Source organism: Mya arenaria, chromosome 9 (genome assembly GCF_026914265.1).
Source record: "Mya arenaria isolate MELC-2E11 chromosome 9, ASM2691426v1".
NCBI lineage: Eukaryota > Metazoa > Mollusca > Bivalvia > Myida > Myidae > Mya > Mya arenaria.
In genome coordinates, this window is record NC_069130.1 from 35555213 (window position 1) to 35565397 (window position 10185).

Genomic DNA, 10185 nt, shown 5'->3' on the forward strand with positions numbered 1-10185 from the left:
GGAAAATTTGCCTCCGAGGGTAAAACACCGTTGGTGTTTGCATCTAATTCCACATATTTTGGCGGGGCTAAAAAAAAATCCTGGACCATACAAGATTATTCAGTATGCAGATATGCATGTAAGGCTACGAATGCTCACCAGTCATTAATCAGGAAGTTCTTCAATTTTGGCAGGAGGTCCAATGTTATTTACTTTTGCGGATTTTTAAGTGAGGGAAATGTTAGATGCGGAACACAATGACGGTTTTTGAAAGTATGTTGGTGTTTTTATTTAAGTATATTTTGACCTGGTAAGTAAGTTTATATCAATATTATCGCAATATAAATACGCCTACCCGGAGGCCAGACGTGTAAGCTCATCTCGTTGTTTAACCTATGTTTCTAGAAGCCTTAACAAAAAAGTGAAAACTTATAAGCTGAACGATTGCTTGTTTACAAAGTGGAAATAGAAAAATACGTGACTTGAAACTGTGTATTTAGTCAAAGCGTACCATTCTTGGTCATTAATAGCTTTGCACGACCCTTAACTTGTGATTGGACGATCAATTTCTACGGATTAATGATCAATCCGTTTAATATCAACTAGTGTCTATTAAGCACATCTGAGATCATAAAACAACACTTGTCATTGTAAACAAGGTCATAGAACTTCACAGGGTGCTGCACAAGGACACAATATCACGCCTTTTGCAAACACCCAATTAGCAGACGATTTGTGACACATACCCGCTTCGCGACAGACACTGTTGATCACCTGAAATATTTCATATGAAAAGTTTTATAACAATTGCTATGTCTCTGCTAAGCTATTTTATTGAAGTTTTAAATCTTAACGAATATTCGAATACCCATTTTGGTATCCGAATACTTGCGTGATATCCGGATACTCGGATATTCGCTTCCATCCCTAGTAATTTTGCATAACAAATATGCAGGACGTTCTTATTCGGTGACAAATTGCCCTTTGTTATAAATTTTAATATGTCTTACAGCTCGTGTCTTGAATACACTTGTATAAATGCACGCTTATTCTGAGTCTGCATCGAAAACTGCATTAAACTTTCACGCCAGACATAAAAGGTGTTTAAACATACAAAAATTGGCCGCATAGTGCCCATGTTAAGTGCACAAGCCGTCGAAAAAAAAGATGCAAACACTCAATAAAAATACCTAAAATAGTGTGGTACACTTTGACTAAAAACACATCTTCAAGTCACGCAATTTTCTATTTTCACTTTGTAAACAAGCAATCGTTCAGCTTACACTTTCAATAACTTTTTTGTTATGGCTTCTAGAAACATAGGTTAAAAACCGAGATGAGCTTACACTCATAACATTGATATAAATTACTTACTAGGTCAAAATGTACGAAAAAACACCAAAATACTTTCATAAACCTCCAATTTGTTTGCATCTAACATTTCCCTCGCTTAAAATTTCGCAAAAAAATAAATTACGTTTGTTTATGCCAAAAGGTCAAATAGTTTGCAGATTCTGCTCATAAGCTCATTGATATTATACAAAACATTAATACGAAATAAATTAAGTTTTAATAAACAAACTACAATTATACATGCTATTTTATAATATAATATACATGCCATAAAAACCCTTTTTAAGATGTGTTTGCACATTTTTCCTGGAACGCATCTGATCGTCCTGGACTTTATATGAATGTGCTGTCCATGTACAGTATGACTTAGATCACCCCGATTTGCCACTACCACATGTCATGTACATAAAATACGTCATTTCGCATTACCCTGGCCCGTGCCCTTTCCGCTACCCAACCATTAAGTCTGTTATTTGATGTTTAATTATCCGGTTTTCTGTCCACCATCTTGATATTTAAAGCATTTATTAGCAGCAGGTCTACTCTGGTCGCCTGCCCTTTCCGCTGCTGCAATATTAAAGGCGTCAATTATTCTGTTCCCGTCGCCTGCCCTTTCAATTTCTACATTATTTAAGATGTCAATTGATCTGCTCCGGTCGCCTGCCCTTTCAGTAGCCACAATATTAAAGGCGTCCATAGTATTGTCCCGGTCGCCTGCCCTTTCCGTAGCTACACTATTAAAGGCGTCAATAGTCTTGTTCCGGTCGCCGGCCCTTTCCGCTGCTACAATATTAAAGCAGTCAATAGTCTTGTTCCGATCGCCTGCCCTTTCCGCTGCTACAATATTAAAGGCGTCCATAGTCTCGTTCCGGTCGCCTGCACTTTCCGCTGCTACAATATTAAAGGCATCCATAGTCTTGTTCCGATCGCCTGCCCTTTCCGTAGCTACAATATTAAAGGCGTCAATAGTCTTGTTCCGGTCGCCTGCCCTTTTCGCCGCTACAATATTAAAGACGTCAATAGTCGTGTCCCGGTCGCCTGCCCTTTCCTCTGCTACAATATTAAAAGCATCCATAGTCTTGTTCCGATCGCCTGCCCTTTCCGTAGCTACAATATTAAAGGCGTCCATAGTCTCGTTCCGGTCGCCTGCACTTTCCGCTGCTACAATATTAAAGGCATCCATAGTCTTGTTCCGACCGCCTGCCCTTTCCGTAGCTACAATATTAAAGGCGTCAATAGTCTTGTTCCGGTCGCCTGCCCTTTTCGCCGCTACAATATTAAAGGCGTCAATAGTCGTGTCCCGGTCGCCTGCCCTTTCCGCTACTACAATATTAAAGGCGTCAATAGTCTTGTTCCGGTCGCCTGCCCTTTCCGCTTCTGTAATATTAAAGGCGTCATTAATCTTGTTCCGGTCGCCTATCCTTTCCGCTACTACAATATTGAAGATGTCAATTCGCATTGATTCAACTCGATTTTCCATCCTCGGAAATACTTTGGACAAAATCTTAAGGAGTTGCATTCGACATTCTTTGAACCAAAATACATAAAGGCAAGGATCCACGAATGAGTTAAACAGCTCCATAATGAAGACAAAAAAGAAAAAACCACCATCAGTTGTGCCGCTGTATAAAGCTACAGTCATAAGAACAATGGGAACGGTTGAAGTGGCGAGAAAGGCAAATGAAACACCTGCTCCTCTCTTAACAAGAATGTCTTTCCACAAAATTGATCTTTCACTAGGATTCTTGGTAGATTTTCGGATAACGAAGTAAACTTTGATGTAGGTTATATAGGATATCAAAATAGATATTCCGATTACGAAAGCTGGTTCCAGTTTAGTGGAAATTGGACATGCTTCCGAAATTGCATAGCAATTGTCAAATAGGCTTGAAGACAATGCGGCATATATTAACCAAAATATGGCTATTGCATTCCTTGTGCGGCTATAAATGATGTATCTGAGATAAAACCTACTTGAAGTGAAAACAATCATTCGTTCTAACCCCATCATTGCAATAGTAATGAAAGATAATAATACACATGTTCGCCCAAGTCGCACGAAAATATTCCCAGAGATTATTTTCGAGAAAATGTTCGCTCCAATAAAACAACAGTTGGATAAAATGTGAAAGAACACCAGTCCAGTGGAAAGAAAGCGGTTGAGTCTAGGAGTTCTTTTTGTCCTCAACATGACGTTCAATGCCACGGCGTTGATTAAACATGTCATACCAAAAGCTGATCCAAGACATATTCTACGCTCCATGGAAATCGTCATGTTTTCTAGTTGTTGTTTTTGTTTTGTTTTGTCCACAACATTCACAGTAGTATGGAATACAGATACACGAGTTTGAGGTCAGTTCAAATTGTCCAAACATATCCAGTTCCAAAGAAATGGTTTGCTTTCTCTCACTTTATAGACAATTAATTATAAGATTGAGATATGTACCTATACAGTCTTATTATTTTTTTTGTCCGAAAATAACTATGCAACGAAATAACTATGATACGATACAATGGCATCCGACAATAACCATGCAAAAGATACTGCCGAGCGTTGGATCGTATTGAATGAAAACACTATATTGCCCAAAACATTGCAAGATTGTGTGCTTATTCTGTAATGCTATATGTAATTCAATTTATGTCATAAGCTCATTATGTTGTTATAAGCGGTATGATCAGGCTTAATTATTTTTACAATACGTACATTTGAATTATAATGACGTACACCAGCGAAGGGTCAAGCCATGGACAATCGATAATTCGCCAGAAAATTGTACCCTACCATTATTGACGTCGAGTGATACGCGACGTCACTTTCGAATAGGTTTCAAATGTTGTTCCATGAAGGATCACGTGATCAAAATGAACCAGCCAACATTATTATAATGAAATAAAAATTTAAGATTTTTGACAAAAACAACCTTATGAACAAACAATTGTATAAACTGATTAAAGAAAAAAAAGAACATGAAGATACAAAAACGCATGTCTTATACCGTTATTACAAACCTTTGCACTCGTTTAATGGGTTTTTAATAACTTGTCCCAATACTCGTAGGCTACGGGTTTTTATGGCTTTGTTTATGAACCTTAAGGCTCAATTCATCAATGCTAAGAAAAGGTTGTTTCGGAGAATGTTTTACTTACTTAAATAATCTGATTTTTAATAAATGGGTAAATCTATAATGAAAACAATTACAATTCATGAATGAAATCATGTAGGAACTGTACGTAACACATCACTCTGCAATAAGCATGGCCGTATCATTTTCTTATCACCTCCCTTTTTTTCAAATTAATATAATTTAGCTCATAAATTGAAACATTTTATGAAATATACAATGTAAGTATGATTGTTTTGTTACAAAGATATAAAAACGAATTACTCTCTAGTTAAAATATGAAAATTATGAAATCTTGAGGTTATAAATGTCAAAAAAGGTTAAGAGAAGACATTTGGATCTACATTTTTTTCGATAAGTCTAAATTACTAAAATATAGTGGTACTGGGACTTTAAACATAAAGGATATTTGTGGTTAAATTTAGATAAATACAGGAACATTTCTATTATTTCTATGCTAAAGCAGTTAAAACATCTTAAAGTTCTAATATAATTTTGGAAATATCTAAACTTGTTAGATTTACTTTGAATTTCTTTTCTCATATAATTTCATGAGCCGGTATTCATAAAACATCTTAAGTCATTTCCTTACTTAAGTAATGTTCTTAGCTTAAGTATCTATCTAGATTTAATAACTTTATTACATCTTAAATACTTCATTTGCATCAATGTTTGTAATACACATTACTTTATGCTAAATAAAACTTCCATATTTTTTTTCTTTTACACGAATATTATCTAATTAAACAGTTAGTAAGTTAAGCTATTCATGTTGAACAGCTAAAATCTAGAAACTAGATAGCTAGATAATTATCGCGAAAATTAAGTGGTTAACACGAAACAATTCGCGAACGTTAACGGGTAATCCTACGGTAGTTATATGTCACCATAAGAAAACAATTTTTTGGCGCTAGGCTTCTAATTTCTCGCTGCTCAACTACTTGGCCGCTAGTTCGTTTTTTTGAGGAAATATGAATATTTTCAAAACCGCTTCAAACGAAAAGGAATCATTTCCATTGTCCATTACGAGCTGTTAAATGATTTTTTGAAGAAGTTTTCGATTGAAACCCAAAATATATAGTTTTCTACATGAAGGATGCCATTTGCTAAATGTTGTTTTTCGCTGCAGGGTGTTAATTTATGCATAACACACGTAAACTTATTTTAGTTTTCGAAAAGAACGTATCTAGAATGCTTAAAAACAGAAAACAATTTTATGCCTCTAGGCTACAAGGCCGCCAAATTCAAGCCCCTAGGTTTTTTTAAACCACGTGAAATATCAATCCCATTGTCCATCAGGGGCTGAGTAATTATTGTTTTGAATTATTTTTCAATTGAAACCACAAAACATGTTTTCCAACATGGAGGATGAATTCTTAAAAATGTTGATAAGCGCTACATGATGTTTATTTCTGCATTAAAGCTTCAACTTATCAATCTTATCAAGAATACGCATAAAAAATGATAAAATATGAAAATAGAACAAAATTAGGCCGCAAAGCCACTAGACCGCTTAAAATGCCTGCTAGGTCAATTTTTTTTTAAACCAGCTTGAAATGAAAAACGTCCATCAGGGGCTGTTAAATGACAGATTTTACAAACTTTTGAGTAACCCAAAAACATTTTTTGCACCATGGGAAATTATCTTTATAAAAATGCTTGTATTCGTTACAGGATTTGCAGGATATAAGCTAGAGAAAAGGATTTGTGCGTCTCCGTATTTTTGTCTTGCCCGCGTATCACTTGCGCGCCATCCATGTCGCACCCACGTTCTTCCCACGAAACACCGCGAGAAATTGCATTTTCTACTTGGACCTGACGCAGTTGACAGGTGCAATCTAGAAAAAGTAGAAAAAAATGGCCACTGTGAAAATGTATTGTCCTACGTGCGCTACGCCTACGTGGGTCGGATGAAACCGAAGCGTAATGCTGATACTGATTGAAATGGTCTGTTTCGACTTAGCTGCTCTTTACTATATGACTCTTCTATGAACTGAGTATCGTGGGTTAATATAAGACTTACTGTAAGCCTGATTACCAAAATAGTAATTAATTAATAATGATGCTAACATGAAACAGATCCTGTTAATAGCCAAAACTCTATTATATACTAGTATTTAGTAACTTGTGCCCTGACCCCTCTGACGAACAATGTAATCTCATAGTTTAGTAGCAGCAGCCTTGACCTTGAACTCATTAACCAAAATCTTCATATAGGCATCATGGAGATCGACTTACATAGCTGTTCGTCATCGATAACTGTAATTATTGAACGGACAGCCATTTTGTTATTGCAACAGTGACATTGACCTTAATATAATTGGCTCCAAATGCAATCCCAGGATGCACCTTTACATAAGCTCCATACATACCAAGCTGTATTAGCTTAATTTCTTTCTTACTCGAGGTATTGAAAATAAATCTCCTTTTTTTCTAGTTTTAGGAACATAAACAGCCTCGACACATCAAACCACATACGTAGTCCCTGGTAACGCCTTTATATCAGCTACTTACACACCAAGTAATACACCACGCCTTTATATAAGCTTCTTACACACCAAGTAATACATCACGCCTTTATATAAGCTACTTACACACCAAGTAATATACATCACTTCTATCTAAAGTTATTGAGTGGAAACCACTTGTTAACCACCCATCCGCCTGGCCAACAACGTATACTCCAATCAATGTACCAGAGTGTTTTACAACCTTGCTGACTGTTTTTGGATCTCATAAAATCCCACACTCAAAGAAATGGAAACTTAATAGATCAAGAACTAGCCTTCAATATCCTTTTACATCATAAACATTATAAAATTACCATTATTTTCTTGTGCCTGTCCTCAATCTCACAAAAACACTTTACGTCAATTGTCGCACGCACGCACTCTTGTAAGCACACACGCACGCACACATAAAATACGCGAATACGCATACACACAAAAGTTCATATTCCATATTCGACAACTTGGCGTGCATTGCTTCCACTGGGAATTTGCTTTACTTGTCTAGATTTATTGCGAGATTGATACTCGCTAAATAATGCTGGGGAAACGTTTTCTATAGGCCATTTAGTTTGCGACCTTCACTTTCTTGACGAAAAAATGAAAGGAAATGCCGAAAGTATGAATTATGATCTAAATCAAAATGTGAATCCGTGTACTTGTATCGGTAGAACATATACGTCGCACAAATGCAGCTCCAAAAACAACCTTGCTGAACAAAACATTCCAGGGGACAAACCCTCTGGGGATCAGATAACTTTATGCCACCCTTTGGTTGCTGTAATACTATATAACAATTACAAACTGAACGTGTAATGTTTTAGTTATGAGTTATGCGTGGTAAAATGGGATGAATAAGGGAACTTCTATACTCTTGCAGTTTATAAGAGGTATGGTAATAACAACTGAGCTGGCCACCAGTTGTTATTTAGTGCTTAGTCTAAAGTTGGATGTTCTGTACAATCAACAGACATTAGTAACAGTTTTTTGAGTGGGCTTGAATTGCAAAGGCTCATTGAGTAAGCAGCTATACACCTCAAGGGTCTGCAACTGTCTTCTATAGATGGCTCTCCAGTCACCACAGAAAACAAAGGTGTCAGTCCCAGGCATACTCTTCCAGGTATGGAAGCTTTCATCAGTTTTCAAAAGGTTTGAATAACGGTAAACCAATAAAAATATGTTTTTATATCAATTTACCAACTTGTCCATATCAGAGTACTTAGTGCCTTTAACTTCAACTTTATTTATTTTATAACAATTGTAAAGAAAGTTATATGAGCTTTAACATAATCACACTTGTAGCCACAGCTCGAGAGTGTGGTCTTGTATTGTATGGGAAACCAGAGAACCAGAAGAAAGCACTCTTGTCCGGCTAGGTGACCGTGACCACCATCAAAACTCAGATGGGCCAAGGCTGGGAATCGAACCTATGTTGCCTTGGTTTGAAGCTAGTACGCTTACTGGAATACGAGTACCTTTATTCCTTTCAGACAGCATACAGTACATGGTTTTATGTACATAACTTCTTTAAGTTTTGCATATATACACTTTATTGTGTTTCTGAACAATAAATGTAATTTCCACAGGTTATTTTGCATTTCCTTCATGTCTATGCAGGATGAAGCTCAGCTCATAATGAAAAGGTATGCAAATGTGGATGTGACCATAAGGCTTCATGCGGTAGATAGAGACATGTGAGGGCGAGAGACTTACTAATGTTTTGCACCCACAAAACACTCACATCAACTACTACAATAATATACAGGTAAATAAAGTTCAGTAAAGCCAGCTCATAATCTTCTAAACCCAATATCCCTCAACAATGACAGAGCTACGCTATTTATCTCCTATATCCATCAGTTTGTCCCTGCCAGGTCATAACTTTAACATTAACCATCATTGTAGATTTAATAACTATTCAATAATCCCCATTCAACTAAATATATAGATATATGCTTAAATGAAATATCACTAAAATTGCACAGTATTGAATTAACAAAACAAAATTTCAACTTAGGGCTATTCCATATAACCCTCGGGGGGGGGCGGAGGCACTTATTAATAAAATCAACCCCCCTACAGAAGCAGATTTACCCTTTTGGGGTCCAAATCAGTGTAAAAAGACACCCACCCATTTACAATATTATTAAAATAGTTGCCTTCCCCCGTGGGTTATATGTTTAACTAGAATAGCCCTAATAATTATGTACATAGACATATAGACAGTTCTGAGTTAACATGTAATAATAATGTGTGTGAACATTTGCAGCAAATCTGATCTCCCCTAGCAAAAGAGACTGAGAGAGCATGGAGGTTATTGATGTCACCCTATTGGAGGATGGCATGCTGGAGTTTCAGTTGGCTAATTGCACAAGACTGACTGTTTCCATGGAAATGATTTTGCTTCCTTATCCTACCTTGACAAATGTTGATCAACTGACAACAGAAATAAGTGTACATTTTCATCTTAAACAAAGCATTTCTGATATCAGCAGCTTTGTCAAAATAGAACTGAACAGCTTGGAATGAGACCAACTTTCTTTATTAACACATATGTAATGTGTGCTTGGACATTTAGTAGTGAACAATTTAGTTCTTAACATTATTGAAGTAACCTGGAACACGGCCATATGATATAGAATGAAGCAGAAACAAAAACTGACAGCAACTCTTAACGCAGCCGTACGATTCTTTGAATTGAAGTTCCAGAGACCAAACTCTTGAAATCGTTGCAGCTTACTATCATGTGACACTATGAAATTATTATGCACGACCACAACATTTCGTCTTTGTTCGCTGCTATACTCTTTAAAGTATTTCCGTCCGTCCGGAAAGTGCGCGCTGGCGAGTCCCTTGATTCGTATTTTGGCAAAGCCCTGTCTTGCTAGTTGGTTAAAAATGTTTTGGTCATTTATTTCTTGGTTCAAATGTAGACGTGTACCCCATTCTTTAACAAATGCCAGAGTTCTGTTTGTTTTCCGGAATGCTAAAAATCCTGCACAATATGTGTTCATGTCCTTTTGAGCTAAAATGTCAAAACTATCTAAGGAATCGTTCAAGTGTAGATACGGAAGTGGGTTTGACTTCCACAGCGTATCAACATCGTTAAAAAGCACATACGTTGATTCTTGTAATGCTGCTAAAATATGTCCAGGCCGTTCTCTCATTAAGTTGCTTAAATTCATATGAATTAAAATTCAGGGCTGCATTTGAATTTGTGT